This window comes from Euprymna scolopes, chromosome 1 (assembly GCF_053919585.1).
Source record: "Euprymna scolopes isolate OS-2025 chromosome 1, ASM5391958v1, whole genome shotgun sequence".
Taxonomy (NCBI): domain Eukaryota; kingdom Metazoa; phylum Mollusca; class Cephalopoda; order Sepiida; family Sepiolidae; genus Euprymna; species Euprymna scolopes.
In genome coordinates, this window is record NC_136482.1 from 30639586 (window position 1) to 30660750 (window position 21165).

The window sequence follows — 21165 nt, forward strand, 5'->3', positions numbered from 1 at the left end:
CCCAATACGCGGGCACCATCCTCAAGCCACTCAGAGTCCTTGCAGTTTAGACCAAACTCGGCAAGTTTGGATCTTACGCGCGAAGACGACACGATATCTTCGTTCACGTATATATCGTCAATATACGCCGATGTTCCCTTTCTGATCCATTCTTCTTGTGACAACACGGCATTGACGATAGCCTTCATTATCTGGGGTGCTACATTTAGCCCAAATCCGAGTCGCATAAGACAGTATCTCTTCCCGGAAAACATCACTGTCTGGAAAGGCCACATCGCCTCGCCGATCCGGACCTGCAAATATGCTTTTCTCAAGTCCAGTAGGGACACATTGGACCCCTGCCGGCGCCACTCTCAAAGCTTGCTGGCACAGACGTCGGCGTCCGCTGTGAACGCATCAATGTGCGCATTCAACTCACGGTAGTCCATTACCGGCCTCACCTTTGACTTGTTAGGTTGGGCAACTGCCATCAGCAGTATCAGGCCCTTGGGGGGTCCAAGTTTGTCGTAGGGGTATGGAATCAGCCAACCGTTCTTAATCCATTCACGGAGCTCGCTTTCGTATGCAGGCCTTATCTGGTCGGGCATACGGTACTCTGCCACTTTGTTTTGTAGTTTGGCCGGTTCCTTGTCTTCTGACCACCTCCAAGTGGCGGTCCACACCTTCTGTTGGTCGTCAAATTCCACACTGAAGTCCGGCTGGTCGACTCTTAGTGCTGCGCACACCGGGGGCCTATCCTGAAACTCTACAACGCCAGCGCGCGTTATGCGCACGCCGCCCAGGGCTTTGATGGCATCGTAGCCTAGCAACAGGTCGAAACTCAGCGGTTTTTCGCGTGTCACCAGCGCTTCGACGTTGGCTGAGTTCCCAGTTCTTGTGCGAATGTGTACCACACCCACGCCGCAACACATTCGTATTTTCCCAGTAATGGTAGTTATCCTGACGTTCTTCTTTTTCCACGCCCGACAGAAGTCCGCACACACTATGGTGCGGGAGCAACCGGAATCAAGGAGGGCTGAACATAACGTGTCATTAACTCGGACCTGAATGACAGGGAGCGCCTTGTTTATTTTCTGTTCGGGGAAGAGGTCGGCACTGGCACCTTGTCCCCGTCCCCGTTTCCCACACAGTCTCGGGCCATGTGCCCAGTCTTGTTACAGCGGTAGCAGCGAACAGCCGTCGACCGCCTTCTACAATTTCTTGCCATGTGGCCCCGCCCGTTGCATCTGTAGCAGATGACATCACCTTGCGGGCTGGGTCCCTGAGACGGTCCTTCGCCACTTGGTGGGGCCTGTGCGACGGCGACTACCGGTTCCTGCACCGTCGAGTCGTCCTTCATTATTGTCCTGGCTCTGTCCACTAGGTCACTCAGCGGTAGTGAGGACATGGTAGAGGTTGCTCGCAGGAGCTGCTTTGCTCCAGCGGGGAGTCCTGACAGGAATTTGTAGGCTAGGGCCTTCTCGGGAAGACCGCCGAACAACACCGTCAGCTTCTTAAGTTCGGCGAGATACACGTCCACAGTTTCGCCCAAGCGTATAGACCTCGTCTCAAACTGCTCCCATGCAGTAGCGGGGTCAGTGGCGAACGCCCTGTACAATGCCGCCTTGATACTCGAGTAGTCACACTTCTCCTCAGCGCTGAGTTGCTGATATACAGCGAAGGCCCCGCCGGTCAGCCGCAGAGGAATCACGCGCTCGACATTTTTCACGCCGGACAACTGACAATGTAACTCGACCTTCTCAACCCAGCTGAGTACCGGGTCGGATCCGTCGAATTCCGGTATCAACTTTAGATCGAACCTATCCGCCATTGAAGAAAAGAAAACCAAGTTCGGAGTGGGGAGGCCGAAATAGCTTGTAAGAGTATCTTGTGTAGAAGACGGTGAGACTCGTCGTGGGCGACGAAGCGTTTCACTGAAGAACCACGGCAACACACAGCAAACCAACAAACAATCACAGCCACGGCGCGAAGGAAACTAACAAAGCTCAGCTGACTGCACGAATAGACACGGAACCCAACGGTCACTGTACTGATCGCCACGAACGTCAGAACCCGACTGACTCGCACCTCCAATGGACCGATTTTTATTACTCAAGATGGCCTAGCTAATTTGCGATCCTGCGAGATTCCGTCTCTAATAAAAGCAGGCAGGCGCCATCTTGAAACTCTTTCTTCCGCTGCCCCGACCACAGGATCAGCCACCACCCCACACGCCAGGCACACACGGACCCTCTTGCGCCGAGGGCTACGGTTAGTCTCACAGTGTTCTATTTCAGATCAAGAGTAAAGGGGCCTAGAAGCTTCTCAAAACATGGAGTCTCCCAAAGACGAGAGACATTCATTTCAATTGATGCCAGATGCGGATCAGAGTGTTGATGATATAAAGATAGAAGATTGGTTTTTAGATGCATTAAAAATAACTAGCCACCTCTTTCCCCATTGTACCACTTGCTCAAGATCAGAGGAGAGAGAATTAAAGACAACTTGGTCGTTAACGGCTTTTGATGTGCTGCCATAGATGGTAGTGTCATCAGCATAAATGTCTATGAATAATCTAAGGATATGATTTGGAAGATCATTAATGTAGATCAGGAAGAGAGTTGGACTCAGGATGGACCCCTGAGGGACTCCAGCATTAATACTATGAGCTTCTGATTTCTGCCCATCAATCACTACTCTTATGAACCTATCAGAGAGAAATGATTTAATAATTGAAAAGACATTTATAGCTATACCATAGCTGCAGATCTTGTAATACCCTATCAAAGGCCTTTGATATGTTAAGAGCAATTACCCTAGAATGAACCATCTATCGAGAGATTTGCTGATCCTATGAAAAATAACCGTAAGCACATCTGCCGTATGCAGGTTTGTTTGTTAATTTTGCCACTGAAAACCGTTTGCTTGCGATCATTGTGATTGGTGATGTCGGCGTCTCAAAAAAACTGAGCATTTCCAAACAATTAGAGCTCATCGACGATGTCAAAGTAAAGAGACTCAAACTGGTCACTTCGGTTAAAAAGGATGGAATCGGTTATTCAACAGCAGCAAAAATTTCCAAGAAAGAAGACGATCTCAGATCTTGCAGGCAAATGAACGGAAAGAGTAATCGGAAACGAAAGTGCTAATCCGTGCACAAGGACGTTAATGAAGCATTTACACAATGGTTTATGCAAGCATGTGCTCATGGAGCTACTGTCACCGATCACATCATAAAGTAGAAAACATCACAAATGACCGTAAATCTTGAAGCTGATTTTGAATCGAGCAATGGCTGGCTCATCCTCTGGAAACAGGCCAATAACGTTTCGTTCAAAAAATGTTACGGTTCTGACAACGAATGGGTGACAAACATTTTGGCGCAACTTTTCCATGGATATGATCTAAAAGATGTTTGGAATTGTGATAAAATGGAACTTTTCTACAGAGCCATGCTGTCTGCATTTTTGCGATTTGCCGGCGATGAACAGTCAAATGAGATAAAAATTCCCAAAGACAGACTTACGATGCTTCATTTCACAAACATGGACGGCAGTGAAAAGCAAGCTGTAGTTTTTTGGTAAGTCGGCAAAACCACACTGCTTTAAAATTGTCAAAACTCTGCCGTTGTCTTGCTTCCCTAATCGTAAAGCCTGGATAACTAGTCAGCTGTTTACTGACGTTATGAAAACGCTTGATCAAAAAAATGATTGCTCAAAAGCGAAAGATTATTCTGTTTTTGGATAATTCAACTTGTCATAACTTACTGCCACGTACAAATCTGTGAAACATCAAATTGTCGCTCATGCCACCAAATACAAACACAACCAAATACCACCAAATACAATCACAACCAAATACCACCAAATACCGTTAGTCTCATACCTTTAGATCAAGACATCATTTGTTCATTCAAAACGTATTATCGTCGGGAAGTTGTTCGAATATAAATCGCAGCAATCGATGCTACATCGCCAATACCGCTGTCTGGTGGCCAAGCATATTACGGTTTGGAAGGCCATGCACATGAGGAAACGAGCACTTTTTATGCTCAAACCGTCAACAATTCAAAATTGTTTTAAGAAGGCTGACCTTGTCATTGAATCACAGACTGACGAAAATGATCGAGTATTTCCACCTTCAGGAATGGAAGAAACAGATTTTGAATTCATCAGCTTCGACGACAGTACACAACGTTATGGAGAACTTAATGACACGGAGATCACACGTGGTATCAAATCGGATGATCATGATTTTGACAAAGATGATGCTGAAAGCGTAAGTTCTGAAATTTCTGAAAGTGACAAACCAGTGCCAAATTCTCTGGCTGCATTGAATGCACTTGAAACTTTCACAGCCTACTTTGAAGCTAAAAGTAATAATCTGGATGAGCATTGAAAATGATTTACGAACTGTATGAAAGTGTTCATGATGCTAACAAAAAAGATTTCTGTACAATAAAAAATGACTGACTTTTTTTTTTAAGAAAAAGTAATTTTTGACTAAATTATTTGTGAAAACTGATTAAAAATGTATTTTCGCATGTTTTTATGTCTATAAATGTTAAATCAACTCGTTTTCTGTACATTAAAAGCGTTATAGAAAGCGTTTCCATACTCACCTAAACAAAACAGACCAACTCGGATGAAAAATCCGGATATAAGAGAATTGATGATATGCCCATATACCTCTCTTATATTCGGGTTATACGCTCTCTCTCTCTTTCTCTCTCTCTCTCTCTCTCTCTCTCTCTATATATATATATATATATATATATATATATATATATATATATATATACTAGTGATAGGACGATTCCAAAGTTTTTCTCGGTTCCGATACAATTCTGTTCTGAATTCGCGATTGCAATACGAGTACCGATTTCAATTCTTATAAAAATAAATTATAACATTTAATTAAAGATCTGATGTTTTGTTTTGTTTTTTTTAATTTTCCAACGACTGTACCCCGCGTGTAATGCCCACATATATTTTGCAAAGCGCAAAAATACGCTTCGGAGGTGGGGCGTATATTACAAGAGCAGATATTTCTAAACATTTGTCTATAATGTTTTCCTTGTAATTAATTGCAAATTGTGAGACAAGGTTTTTCTTTTATAACAAATCTCATTTGCATTTAGTCGTCGTCGTTAACTCATTTGAAATTTTCATAAACGATTAAAAAAATCGACAATTGGTATGCAATATAAGAAAACAGTTTAGGAACAGAATAGTTTACACAGCCGTTTCATATCGAGAATGAGTATCTACATAATAATGTTGGGAACGGCGATATTGTTAATACAGCTTGACTGTCTAAAGTCAAAGGAATTGACTTGATGAAAGAAAATCCAACTAAAAACATCCAAAGGTTGAGACTTTAATAATAATAATAATAATAATAATAATAATAATAAAAATATTAATAATAATAATAAAAACAATAATAATTAAACCAACAACAATAATAATAACAATAATAACAATAATAAAGTAATAATAATTATAATGATAATAATAACAATAATAATAATAACAATAACAATAATAATAATAATAATAATAATAATAATAACAATAATAGTGGTAATGATGATGACAATAATAATAATAATAATAATAATAATAATAATAATACCAAACAGGTTAACACCTTTAGCTGAATCACTACTCAAAATGATATTCTACTTTTTTTAGATGATTACGTGACAGAAAGAAAAAAAACAATAAAACAATTACGTTAGAATTTCGAAAAGGAAGTTTCGCACATAAATTTAATGTAAAATGGTAATCATTTCCGGACTATACTAACTTTTTAATCGTGTCTAATTGCTCAAACATCGAAACAAAATACTGGTAGAACATAATATTTTCGCTCGATTGTTGACATTTAATTGCTATGTTTCTATCAGCGTTTGTTTAATTTTCGGTTTTTAGCCGTTATCAAGGATCCTTGTGAACCACTTATGGTCAGCCATTTTTTATTCTAACCCAACAAAGTGAACACTAAGTGTGTTCTAAACTAAAAATACGATTTAAAGAAGTTTAAACACAAATAAACTTATTCAGGAAGGCAGAAGAGTCTTGCCTTTGGTAACATTTATTTGTTGCATATTTGTTTTTCATCCCTTTTTGTTCCGTTACTTACAGTAACAAATGTCTGAATCTCACTTTTTGGGGGCTGGTCTAAGTTTAAATTTAAATATAATTTCCTTTTTAATTCGTTTTCACTTTATGTATTTTACCCAAGATTCTGATAAACTCATCGTGAGATTATCTGCATTTTTCACTTGTGTTCAAAGCAAAGAAATACCATACATATTACTTATTTCAGAAGAAACCGATGGCAGATGCCGACAGTATCCAACGAAATGGAAAAACCTTGTCCAGCATTTTTAATCTTTTAATATGAAGTAAGAACTCCCCGAAATGTTTATAAAATATATAGAAAAAGGTTTTCAAGTGGATGTTTACAGTAATGTACAAATTAAAAATATACATTAGACTCTGAGAATCAATGTTAAATCTTGGAGTGGGATTTATATCCCATTCCTGGCGCTTAGTCTTATACTGTAAATGAACAATTAATAAATAAATAAATTTGTGTTTGTTACATTTTTTTTTTTTTTTTGTCAAGGAAAAATTAAAAGAATACTTTTGGAATCGAAATTAGACAAAAACTTCCGATTCCGATACTCCCAAAAGTTCTGAATTTTCCAATTCTGATTAATCGTCTCAACACTAACATATACGTAGATTTTTATACTGTATATATTACACTATACGCATTAGTTATATACTATTACATCTGTGCGAGCCTTTTCTAGTCTCGCACAAAAACACACATTCACATTTCAAGCTATATTATTTGTCGCAGACATACGCGCACACAAACATACGCACCCACGTCCACATACGTACATATATTCACGTTCGCGTACATACACTCACATTCATGTGTATATACACACACGCTAACGTACACACATGTACTCACACACGCGCACACGAACGCACACATGGACGACGTCACTTCCGCTTTCAATGGAAATCCACACATGCGAAAAGACCACCGGAAACAAGTATAAAACAAAGAGCAATAACTGGCTTTCTCCTTTTTAGGACCAGCTCTCGAACTGAGAGGTTGGGCTAACCAGCCGCCTCCCGAAAGGGAGGTGCACGCTTATGCGCGCCACGTCCCCTGCGACTGTATGGGGTACGAGCTAACAGACCGTATGTACACATTTTCACTCTTTCTCTCTCTATCTACTGGTCCCTGAGAACACCTTCGGTAGCTGACTGCTAACTGACGTCAACTCTCCATTCTTTGTCTTTGTCTACACGCTGGACTATCATTCTCATTTTCACTACGTTACTCCTTTCTCTTCCCATGCGCTAACAAATGATAGTGACCCGAACTTGAGATGAACACACATTTCCTTTTCTTTCTACAACACCAGTCCCGCAACGAACATTGGTTACACACGCGCGGACATGAACACATGTTATATCTAAAACATTCTTTCAACAGTAAATAACCGACGTTTATCTTATCCATCAATTGAGTTTTTGTTTCCTTCAATTCCATTTGTTTCATTATTTTCTTGTGGCGGGCTAGGGTATTATACTCTGGTCCGCAACACATCTTTGCTCAGAAATCTACACAAATGCGGGTAGGAGAGTCTACCAGCAACGATGCGCCACACAGCTCTCTCCCATCAAATTAAAACCTCTGGGGAAAATCCTCAAGTGATACCGAACTATATATGGGCTAATGTCCTGATATTGCTGAAGTAACAACTGGAAGTGTAAATGGCAGGTTATTTGGCAGCTTAACACAAAGTGTATATGTATATATATATATATATATATATATATATATATATATATATATATATATATATAGAGAGAGAGAGAGAGAGAGAGAGAGAGACTGGCATGTAATATACTGAGTTCGTGTAATCCAGTAAATTTTCATGTAAGTTTTAAGCCAAAAAGAGTTGACTTAAAGAGTAAGTTACAAAATTATATTTCATAATTGAACATTACTATACTGTGTAAGCAAAACCAAGACTTCTAAAAAGGTTGTAGAGGACTAGGATATATAAATCCTAATCCCGTTACAAAAGAAAATAATGGAGCGAATGGAACTGAAGGAAACAAAAACTCAATTGATGGATAAGATAAACGTGTCGTTTATTTACTGTTGAAAGAATGAATGTTTTAGATATAACACGTGTTCATGTCCGCGTTCGGGTGTAACCATCGTTTGTTGCGGGACTGGTGGTGTAGAAAGACGAAGGAAATGTGTGTTCATCTCACTATCGTTTGTTCGCGCGTGGGAAAAGAAGTGAGTAATAGTAGAAATGAGAATGATAGTCCAGCGTCTAGACAAAGACAAAGGATAGAGGGTTGACATTAGTTAGCAGTCAGCTATGCGAAGGTATTCTCAGGGACAAGTTGTATATATATAGAGAGAGAAAGAGTGAGAATGTCAATACAGTTCATGGAGAGAGAAAGCGTATAAAGTGTACGCACGGTCTGTTAGCTTTTTGTCCCACATAGTAGCAAGTAGCGTGAGATACGCGCGTGCGCGCGCATGCCGAAAAGGCACGCTGTCGGTCCGTAGACCGTCCAGCTAGGTGAAACTACTATAAATTGTCAGCACTACAAATCCCACGTTCTTAGCAACTTTCCACCCTTCTAAAGCTCTTCCCATAGAACATCTGGTAAATCTGCCAACTCCTACACTAAGCACAACCATCTGTCCGATATAGCAAATTACGGTAATATCTAGAATTAAAAAGAAAATAACCTAACTCAAATTACCCTATTCCATCCAACCGCACTATATTATCTCCCTTCCAAATGACTTATATCTCCAATACTATCAATCTTAACCCCATTTAACCCCACTTATTTACCATATAATTCCAATGTGTTATATATATGTTGTTCTGCTTGGTTGAACTTACCTCCCCAACCCTCATACACTCCACACTCTCTCCCCTCTCCATTTTTTTTTTTGCCGACGCTATCATATCTATCCGCATATATATATGCACATGTCTGTACTTATCTGTTGTGTATATGTGTAGAATATACCCTCTTTTTATGTATATGACCTTTATGCTTGTCTTGTTATGTCCATGTATATATGAGTATATATGCATACTTATGCTCTCTATATGTATATACGCATATGTATATTTGAATATTTATCTCCTTGTGACTGTGTGCCTATACAATGTACTACTTTCTAACCCAAGTAACTCTGATACTTTTAACCCTAAACTCGAGTACCTCAAACTAAAGCCATAAATTACCTCCCAAAACACCATCTTAGACCCCACTCCATTTCTATATCTTAACTTACCTGAACTATTAGGACTTCTAAATGATTATGACTTAACCCTTACTCAGATAACTTTAAAATCTCCAGACCTCTCCTATATCTGCTCAACCTCATATATACTTCCAAATATTTAACTAACCATATAATTAGGAATACAACTTAACCCACATTTGACTACTCTTGCCTAATTAATTAATAATCTTTACTTATATATTTATTTTTTTACCTTTTACATATTTTATTTATTTTAATATCGAATTTTATTTTTCATTATTTACTTTGCATCCTTCTATGCATATTTTCATTTTTTTTAAATTTTATATTCACTTCCCTTCATATTTTGCCCTTTTATTCATTTATTTATGTACTTATAGACATATTTAGTTAATTATAAATCGACGCATTTAATTATTTATTAACCCACAATATATGTGGAATTATTAGTTTTTACTAATTTCAAACATTTTTAACGCTTTATTAATTTTTATTTATTTGCTTACTTTTCGTACTTTTTAAACATTTATTTATTTATCACTTACTTTTCTTCTTTTTACATAAATGACCTTAAGTGGGACGTATCTTATGAGAGGACGTACCTTTGTCATTGCAAATACCGCCTTCCCAAAATCATATGCTAACTAACGTGTCAATCTCCCTATGCCGTGCATTCAACGGTCACCCACTCTCCCTCTTCCTACGCCGCACTTCTAATTAACGGCTTGCCTTTTTCGTTTCTTTTTATTGTTATTTTTCTTTCTTTCTTCTTCTATTTCAATCTCAATTATTTACCCATCTCATGTTTTCTTTCACCCTTCTCTCCCGCTCCCCTCTCTATTCCTATCTGTGTCTGGTTTTATATTTTAGCCCCCCCCTCTCGCCCCTTGTCACTTTTCAATAACTTTACAATTGACTGCTACTGCTGTTTTTTGTTTATTCGAATTTGTACATTTTCTAGTTTCTCTTTTAATCACTACAATCAATATTCATTTCTGTGAAATCTGATGAAATTATCGGATCCTTAACACGACTCGGTCATCGAAACATGTGTAACCAAGCAGATTAAAAACAGTAATAAACACACACACACAATATATATATATATATATATATATATATATATATATATATATATATATATATATATATATAATTATTTTAACACAGGAATAAAGTACTCATAAAAAAATCGTTTAATTTGATCAAGTAGTTTTTTTTTTTACAGAGGAAAATCACATTTTAATGAGATCGACTTTATCGCCACCATCTTGTCTATTTCTGTGGGCGGGGAAAGGGTGCCTTTAAAAGAAAAAGGAATTAACAAAAGACAAAATGAAGAAAGGATCGAAAAAGGACAGAGAAACTGTAAAATAAGTGAAAAGATATATATATATTTATCTAGCCATTTTTTCTTGCTTGATAAAAAATAGTCTCGTCAAATTTTGACAAACTTTAAGCGAGGATGGAGTTATCTTTCCTGGCGCCCCTCTCTTCCTCCGTGGAAATAGACACGATGGCCGCGAGACGATCGATCTCATTAAAATTTGATTTTCCTCTATAAAAAAACTACTTCATCAAGTAAAGCGATTTTTTATGAGAACTTTATTCCATAACGGGTACATACAATATAGTTCTTTTTCAATATCTTGGTTTTTTTATGTGCTTATTCGTTTTTTTATGTCTTTCGTAAACTGCACAAGCACCGTATATAATTATATACTTACAGATACAACGAAACATACATGGTATATATACAGACATATCAGCATATATATCCCTCAAGAGAATTTCCGTATAAGGCATAAGCTCCTTCAGTGGGAGATGTCAGATCCAGTTAAAAGTAGGCATATATCGACTGTTGCTCGGGCAGGAACTTTAGGTGAATGTCTATTGGACTTACAAATTTTATGACGGGAACGTTCAGACCTATTCTCAGGGTCAAATTTACATGGGCATTTTATAATTTCAAACACCAAATATCGCCAATATGGATCCATAGGCGTCAAAACTATATATTCATGCTAATGTGGTATATCATATGAGGAAAGTCGCGGTAGTGTTTAAGCACAGAATGAATTAAAAAGTGTAATGTATAACGGTGTTTGGTCTGACTTGGTTTACCAGTAGAAATACAGAAAGAAACCGGCTGTGCTGGGAATGGAGTGGGGTTGCTACTAGATTGTCTTCCTGTTGCTGTGGGGGAAAGAGAGGGGGTATATATGAATATATGGTTTTAGGTGATGGTGGAGCTTTCTATGCTGGTGATTTCACAAGGAGGAGAATAGAGGGCGAGTGGTCAAGTGAGTTAAGAAGAACTAGGAGTAGGAAGTGTTTCAAATTTATTTGTCCTTTCTAGGCTCATGGGTAATTCCAAATTTAAAATCTTATATTACTTCTTAGAATAGGAAAATATTTGCTCTAGTCATCCTATGGGAGGGTGGGCTTATGTAGTTAGTATCCTAGTTCTATACAAGATAATAAAGAGAGTTAATTATAAAAATATTTTAAAAAGGTTTTAGTTTAAAAGAATCATCATTAAAAAAAGCGGTACAGAGGGCAGTATATCTGCGGATGATGTCTGTTATAAATAATGTTCAGACGGCTTAATTAGATTATAGATCATTAACTATATATCGGTAATTACTTCAGGTGGGGGACAAGGGATAATTGCTGTTATGTGATTTAGGGTTGTAGTATGGATATTGAGGTGGAGATGCAGAGTAAGTGGTATATATTGCTGAGAATATCAATTTAGTTAAAATATTATATATGATTCAAACGGCTAAAATGCAGATGCATAAGGCAGTGGTAGGGGCCTTAAATTGGTTATGATGGGTCAGATTGATAGTTTATGGGAATAAGAGTATAGAAAATTGAAAATTCCTAACGGTCAGGAAATTCGAGCCCAGCAATGAAGCCACATCTGCGTCCAATTACTAAGCCACTACTACTTGCCAAGAAAATTTAGGGTATTTAACACCAGACTTAAGGGTATTTAACAACCTATAACCGCCAAATTCGGGTGCAGATAGTAAAAAGTCAAGAGGTTTCAGGAAAAAGTCTATGTAGTCTATAACTTCTGCCCCAGGCTTAGTTTTCTTGTAGTTTCAGTAGCATACGTCGGATGAACAGTGTATTGCCTTGTTTATTTTGACAGTCATTTGCAGTCAATTTGAAGTTGTCTCCTCTTGCCCCAGAGTTTTATAATATCTATCTATATATATATATATATATATATATATATATATATATATATATATATATATATATATATATATATATATATATATATATATACAAGAAGTCACTAAAGGATTTCTAACTTAATAAGTTCTTAATTTTTGAAGGTAATATGAGGAAGACGTCGTTACAAACAGAACAAGAATGAAAAAGAATATATAAAAATACTTTTACACTGGTTCGATAATTTTGGTGGTTTCGTCAATGTAAACAGAGGTAAACAAGAAGAATAGTTGGTTTCTGAATTTCTTAGATGAAGATCGTTAATTTTTATTATTTAGACTACTTTTCTCATCTTGAGTGTCATTCTCATAAGGTTTCGGTTGTTGTAGCTCCGACTTTCTTCAGGCGTATTTTGTCGGACGCAATATTCTTTCCGTCGAACTCAGGAATCTGTAGAGAATTTCAACCAGAACCCTTTATTTAATCGACGGGGTAACATGCTTTCATTTTCAACTGAATTCTTAGTATCGTCTGCATTAAGGATCGAAACTTCAACCTCCAGAAGAATTTCACTTTGCACTGAATTTTACCTAGTACTTTATCTGTTATGCCATTTGTCTTTGCGATTCAATCCTCACTGCAGTAATACTAAGAATACAACTGTGAATGACTTGGCCATGGCTGATGGAACGCAAGCTTGCTATCCGCATGGACAAAAAAAGGATTCTCTTTGAAATTCTGTGTAAATTCCCGAGTTTGACAGAAAAATTCAACAAGACACACTTTAAGAAGGTTTAATCGGCTAAAATATTGTGAGAAATACATTCACGATGAGAACAGCATTTCAAATGATTCATATAATATAAGAATAGATACTGATTGCTGTCCATCACCTGTTCTATTTTCACCATCCATTTTAAAAGTTGGACCTTAAAAACGCCATTACTATCCGAACAAAGTATTGAATCTGAATGGTCAGTATTGATTTTATGTAGTTCAGGACAACAATGTGTATTGCGATGAACCCTCATCCATCTCTTACTATTAATTTCATTTTGTCTAATTAAATGTGGCTTTGAGCCAGATGGGAAGACAATTATTCTTGAGGGATGGCAGATCAACTAGAAATGTCATTTTAAACATACTTCATTAAGGTAAACAAAGTTATACAAGAAAATCGGACGACTGAATTTCGTAATCATCACTCAAATGTCTAACCAATAAATCTTAAATAAATAAATAAATAAATAAATAAATAAATAAATTGAATATGAATGCAGCAAATTTGTTTTTTTTTGTTTGTTTCTTTTTACTAAAGAGTTACCACATATAAAATGTAAATATATAATATACATGCAACTGGGGAACGCTTGTGAATTTCATACTCTCATGGAACATCCTCCGAAGGAGGAAGCCGGTTAAACCAAAATAGGGTTAGTGACGTTTCTCTCTCTCTTTCTTTCTCTCTCTCTCTCTCACACACACACGCACACACACACACACACACACAAGTATCTAATCCAAAAGCTACTAGAAGATAAAGGTTAATGAGTGTCACGTGATACAACACCATGATGATTGGTAATGATTAGTTAGAATTTTATTATATAAGAGGCCGATTGAAGAAGAATTTGTTTACATTAGACTTGAAAACGACTTTGTTGTAGTAAGCTGGGAAGCAGCCCTGATATATTGTGTTCCACATATGTGTAATTCTAGGAAAGAAGCTTTGCTTCTAGAAGTTTCGTTTAGTTTTAGGCACGGAGAGAGAAAAGGGGAAATTATTGACTGTGGTTGTAGCTGGACGTTTTTTTTTTTTCTGTAAATGTTTTACAGAGAAGGAAAGGGGCATTGAATGCAGCTCACTCGAGCACCTGTCATCAAAATAACGATAGACGAGAGAAAGGCAAAAAGTCAGTAGGAAGGAGAAGATACTGCCCACTAGATTTTGGAGTCCGTTTTGTGCCCTGTCATGGTTTATACAGATAAATAAAGGCGGAGGCGTTTTTATGTTTTCTTTTTCTTACGAAATTACATTTGGTACATCTCCAGTTTATGGACTGTACTGAAATAATGATATTATTTAGAAACCCATTCTCAACGTGTTAAATATACTTTCGCCTAACAATTTAATAAACAAAATGTACTGTGAAACTGAATTTAATTTGAAAATCCTATAAAAAAAAACATGGCTTGTAAACTGCAGAAATACCAAAATATTTTGACGTATATATATTTACATATAGGTGGGTGGTACATTTTTACTTTTTTTTTTGCAGGTTATGGACTGTGCTATTTTTGTTTTATTTTATTTTGATAAGATATTCAAGTTAAATTCGATGTTTTAAATTCAATGATTTCTTTATTAAATTGTTAGGTGAAAGTACAGAATAGTTAACATGTTAAGAATGTGTTTCTAAATAATAACATTATTATTTCAGCATCGTCCGTAAACTGCAGAAGTACTGCTTACGCATCTACATTTACAAATATGTGGAGAGCGTTTTAACTTTTTTTGTTTACGAAATTACATTTGATACTTCTGCAGTTCACAGTCACACTTCCTGTGAATAACTGATGTTTCCAGAAATTATCAGTCAGTTTCATTCAATTTCAGAAATTTACGATTTTATTTTATTGATATAGAAAATGAATGCTAGTATCAATACAAGAGAAGAAGAATTTTTCCGTCATTCTTGATAAGTGAAATTAAATGTATGTCTTAGAAACCAATAAACAGATTTAAAATCTTGCATGAAAATAATAAATAAAATGAACTATCGGTTTCAATCTAATATATAAAGAAAAATTAGTTTTATTTTCAATTTTAAACTTAAATACCATTGCATCTGGCTAAGTCAATATTCACATTTGGGTAACGATTTTTTCCCTTTTTAACTTTGCAACAAGTTCTTTATACTAAAAGGTGTTATTTGCTTCAGTTCCTTTTAGAGAATTCTACGTATTCCGGCTAGGTAGTTTGTTAGACTGGGATATTTTTCCTTGTATGCCATAAATAGAACTGTTTACAACTTGACCGAAAGAAATTCCTACAATTTCACTCCCTGCCTTTGTAATTTCAGTCAAACAGTTATGTTTTATATTCATCTATTTTTCTCAAAGTTACTTGTATATCAAAGCAGGAAATAAAAAAATCTGTTTGCAAAAACCTATTTGAAATTGCTTATTAGCACAGTTTATAAATTTACTTATATTGCCTTCCGCGGTAATCGAATTTTACAAAAATAAAAACGTTTCTCTTACAAAAACAAAAATAATTTAATATCACACTACATAAAATAAGGAAAAGATACAAATATCCACTTTAAAACACATAAAATTAACTTTTAGAATAAATTAAAATTTGTATTTTTTTTCTTATCAATTTTTATTTAAATTAGTTACTGAAATTCATTTATCATAAAACAAACAAAATAGAATGACTTTACATTAAATTATGTTTAATAACTTTTCAGCAACTTAAGATTAATTTTTTTAAATAATTTAAGTCACAAAATATTGAACATTAGCAACATCCGCAGCGATCATCGAAGCAGTGAGCAATGGGGAGGAGAGAGTGGCTAAGTGGTTAACGACACAAATTAACAACTTTGGTGTGTCAAGTTCAAATCCAATTCGTTCTCCAGAATCTTTTTCACTTAAGGATGTTGGCAACCTTCACGTGGTCCCTCCTGTAAGTACCCAACGTCTTTCTAGAAAGAATTATAACTAGAAAGATACCGGGGAAACAAACACTAACAATAGAATCATCTGATTCATACGAAATTAATGAATGATGCTCCTTCACCTCAACAACAACAGAACTGACGAATATTAATAACTTAAACTTGGACAAGTTAGGCATTGACTAAATTTTATTTGTGTCAAATATGGTTGGATTGAGGAAATGATTATGAATTTTATGAAGAATTCTATAAATCGTACTTTGTGTAGGTGGGAGAATTTATAACAAATTATTAGATTCTGAAAACTTCACAGGAAAGCATTTTACGTTTAAACGAAAGTTTTGTCCATTTTTCTTAGTGTTTTTATCTTTGAGTGGGAAGCAATATATAAAATATAGAAGAAATTTATTTCGTTAGGTACAATAATAGAAGTCCATGTCGGGTAGTAACAACTGGTAAGCGAGTTAACAAGTAAAACGCTAAATGTTCGCATCCTAATTCACGGCTGTAATTAACTCCAACCAGTTTCATTCTCCTTAAATACACGTGAACTATAGTCATGCGTTCAAGTTACATCCCAACAATAAAAAAGTTAGTCTCTTATTAGATTAAAGATGTCCAACTTCTAGACCATATTTGAAACTAGATATGCTTTCTCAGATTTTATTAGCTTATAGCATTACCTCCCCTTTTCTTCACATTTACACATGCATTCACAAGAAAGGGTTTCAAACCCAATAATCGCCTCTAGAAGGCGATATATCAGTTGAAAGAAAAATGGCTGCACTAGAGAATTGCCATGCATTCATCAAGGAGGCGTTACCTAGCCATTTTATTTTTTGGTAGAAAGTCGTGATTCTTTACAAGATTACTACCACACTTGGTTCTTCATAAAATTTTACTCAACAAAAGTTTGAATTTGATCTTTGTATAGAGCTTTGATTTCAACCGAATTCCGGACGGACAGACAGGCATGCTAAAATATCGTATAGATTTTAAGTTAATGTTGGTGTGAAGTGTAAATACAAAACAGATATAGCACTATTGGTATTTTTTCCTGTTATGGGATTGCTATCTACCCATTAATAGGCTCTTCTAAATACTATATTAATCGAGAGCCAAGTACTATTGCGATATAAGATTCTACTGATATGCGACTGACAAGTAGACCTAATTTACGTCGCAACTTTTCTCTGCATATTGTTCCTTTTCCAATGTATCTTTAAAACCTATACAGTGTTCTGAGTCGACTTTCGTGACCTCAATCTGGGCCCACACCAAATCCTTTAACCCACGAGGAATAAGAGTGATAAAAGGTTAACAGTACAATCTAAAAATAAGCTTAAACCAGGCTTAGCGTCAAACAAATCCAACTTGCCTCCTCTCTTGAGGCTTGCATTCACGAACTTCCGTGGGCTTAGAACTAATTTAGCTGACGTAGAAACATTTCTCCTAACAAATACCCCGGATATCTTAGCACTAAGTCAGACTAACCTACACTACTACATCCCCTCTAACTACTTTAACATGCCTGGATATCTCCCACTCTGCCGTAAGGACTCTGACAGACATATGCACGGACTTGAAGTCTACATTCGTAATACCCTTCCCTTGACTAGAGAAACAAAGCTAGAATCGGATGATCAAGCCTTTATGTGCTTTAGACTAATCTTGCAACACAACGTTAGCTACTTTTATTTTCTCTACCGCTCTCCCTGGACTCAGGACTGCACCATAATAAACAAAGTCTCTGACAGCATAGACACGGCATTCTCTCTCGACACTAGCGCACAAGTACATGTATTTGGTGACTTTAATGTCCACCACAAAAACTGTTTGGAATTCTCTACTTACACAGCGGGCAGCACAACACATAGCTTCTCTATAGCTCACTCCCTATCACAAATGGTTACGTTTCCAACCCGTTTCCTTGATCAGCAAGAACAACATGCATCACTTCTAGATCTGTTTTTGACCACAGTTCCCGATGATTGTATAAGGAATGCCGACAGCCCACTTGGGAACGCTGATCATGCAGTGATAATGGTTGAAATCGCCCTAAACTCAAAACAACGAGATATTATAAAAAAGTCTGACTGAGAAGCAATCAGAGATCTTATCAGAGATGCCCCATGTGAAAATATTTTTTCTCTTCCTGCTGAACAATGTGCAAACGAGACCACTGAATGGTTCAAAACTGCAATTGACGCACATGTCCCCATGCGGAAATTTTATAGCAAGCCCCACTCTCGTCAATGGTTTACTTCGACTTGTGCAACTGCCATTGCTCAAAGGCAGCATGTATACAACAGAATTAACCGAAATAAGTTCAGTTCAAATAGACAGAAGTACATAGAAGCTAGAAGTAACATAAAGAAAGAAATAGCGACAGCTAAAAGAGAATTTATTGAAACCACTAAAAAACGCATCGAAGCACAGAAATTAGGAACTCGTGACTTTTGGAAAATCTACAACAGTGTAGTAAATAACGGGCAATCAACAATTCCCTCACTAACCAACAATCACAAGGTTGTCTCCTCAGCAACCGACAAGGCTAACATGCTTGCCAGTCGGTTTGCCTCAAACTCCACACTGGACCCTCTCAACCACCCCTTACCTGACTTTCCTATGCGGACAGATGCCATGATAGACGATCTGAAAATTACCCCTGCTCAGGAACATGCTATCATAAAAACCTTGACACTTCAAAAGCATGTGGACCCGATCTCATCCCAGCTGTGCTATTAAAAAAGTGCTCAGCTGAAGAAGCTCCAGTTCTCTCCAAACTCTACAACAAATGCCTTAATGAATCTTGTTTTTCGGGCGGTTGGAAAACTGCTTCTGTGGCACCAGTATTCAAGAATTCTGGCGAAAGAACTAACCCATTAAATTATCGCCCCCATTAGCCTCCTCCCACTTATTGCCGAAATATTTGAGACCTTAATTAACCATGCTCTAGTCCATCACCTTACAGATGCTAAACTTCTGACTGACAAACAATATGGATTTAGACAAGCCCGTTCCACAGCAGACATCCTAACTGTAATCTCTGAACGTATATACCATTCACTGGACAAAGCCGGAGAGGGCAGATCGGTATCTCTAGATATATCTAAGGCTTTTTACAGGGTGTGGCATGAGGGTCTCCTCAGGAAAATTAGATCATACGGTATCACTGGTAGAATACTAAGCATAATTAAATCCTTCTTAGATAAGAGAAAAATCCAGGTTGTCCTCGACGGTCGTACATCTTAACAATATGATATAAGTGCATGAGTGCCCCAAGGGTCTATCCTTGGACCTCCGTTGTTCCTAATATTCATAAATGACCTCCCCGACAAAATTGCCTCTGAGATGGGTATATATACTGATGACACCACACTCTATAGCAGGCACGACAGGAAAACAAGTGAACACATATCTAAAGAATTGGCAGAAACACTAGAGGATGACCTCCGATCCGTAGTGGAAAGGGGACAAGAATGGATGGTCATATTCAATGCTGCCAAGACTAAACTTGTTTCCTTCAATAATTACAAGAAACCTTTTCTACCACCAATAGCAATGGCCAGTGACTCTTTATCTGAGAGTACATCTTTCAAATTCCTTGGCCTAACGTTCACAGGAAACATGAGTTGGAACAATTACATTGAAAGCATTGCCAGGGCTGCTGCAAAGAAGGTAGGCTCTCTCTACTGTGCTAGAAAATTACTAACACCCGAAAGTATCCTGTACCTCTATAAGGCCACCATTCGCCCATGTATGGAGTATTGCTGTCATATTTGGGCTGGTGCATCTGCTACTAGTCTCTCGCTCCTGGACAAGGTTCAAAAGAGAGTCGCCAATCTGATAGGCCCTGAACTGGCATCTAAGCTTCAGCCTCTGTCCCATCGACGAAATGTTGCATCCCTCTGCTTGTTCTACAAGTATTTTAATGGAGAATGCTCTGACGAACTGCAAGCATTTGTGCCCCCACGACGTAAACACCCTCGACAAACCCGACAGACAGCTAAATCTAACCCCCTACACCGTAGAGATCCCTAGATGTAAAAGATCTTTCTACTCCAGTAGTTTCTTCCCCAGAACCGCTAGACTTTGGAATTCCATTCCAGGTCCCTGCTTCTCCAACTGTACCGACGTGTAGAAGTTCAAGTGTAACGTGAACAGACGTCTTGTTGCGCAAATCCCCACATAGATGTTACCCCTGGTAGTAGCCCCCTACACCAAAGTTGTAATGTGCCTTGTTTGGGGTGAAAATGTAATAATAAAAAAAAATTTTTTATACTGATTGAAAGGTAACGTAGCAACATTCGGAACCAGTAGGTCTCTTGCATTAAATATTTCACACATGAATTTTTTAAAAGATAAATAGTATCGGCTATGAGTTGGCAATCATTTTCAACCTAAAACCTGATGTATACAATCTATAATTATATTTAATATGAGTTAATCAACGTTTGTTTCCCTAAGTTTTTTTTTTCATGCATACTTTAATATCCTAAAATACTTACCGAAATCTACCTTAGATCGGGGATTGAATTATGTTTGAAAAAAAAAAAACAATTTTGTTTCTGAATTTTTTTTAGATGGGGATTGGTAATTTGGATTAGTTAGATTATTTGGACTACTGTTCTCATCTTGAACTTTATCCTCACAACTTTTCAGCTAATATAACCTCTGACATTCTTCAGGTGCAGCTTGTCAAACTCGGAAATCTTTCTGTCGAATTCGGTAATCTGTACTGAATTTCGAATGAAACCCTTTATTTAATCTAGAGGGGTAACATGCTGTCGTTCCGTCAGTCCTGACCTGGTTGAAGTTTCAAGCAATTCGCAATTGTATTCTTGGTATAGACTACACAGAGGACTGAATCTTCAACCCCCCAGAAGAGTGTCAGTGTAGAAGTGAATTTTACAAAGTACTTTAATTGTTACGCTATGTAGCCGCATTATTCTCAGCTATGCTC

At 37.1% G+C, this 21165-nt stretch overlaps 1 long non-coding RNA gene across 1 annotated transcript in view; it reads right to left on the minus strand.

Annotated features, from left to right (window-relative positions):
* The window catches only part of LOC145280014 (uncharacterized), a 1242036-nt gene that overhangs the window by 1027995 nt on the left and 192876 nt on the right, over window positions 1-21165 (minus strand). The gene's annotated exons all lie outside the window — the stretch shown is intronic.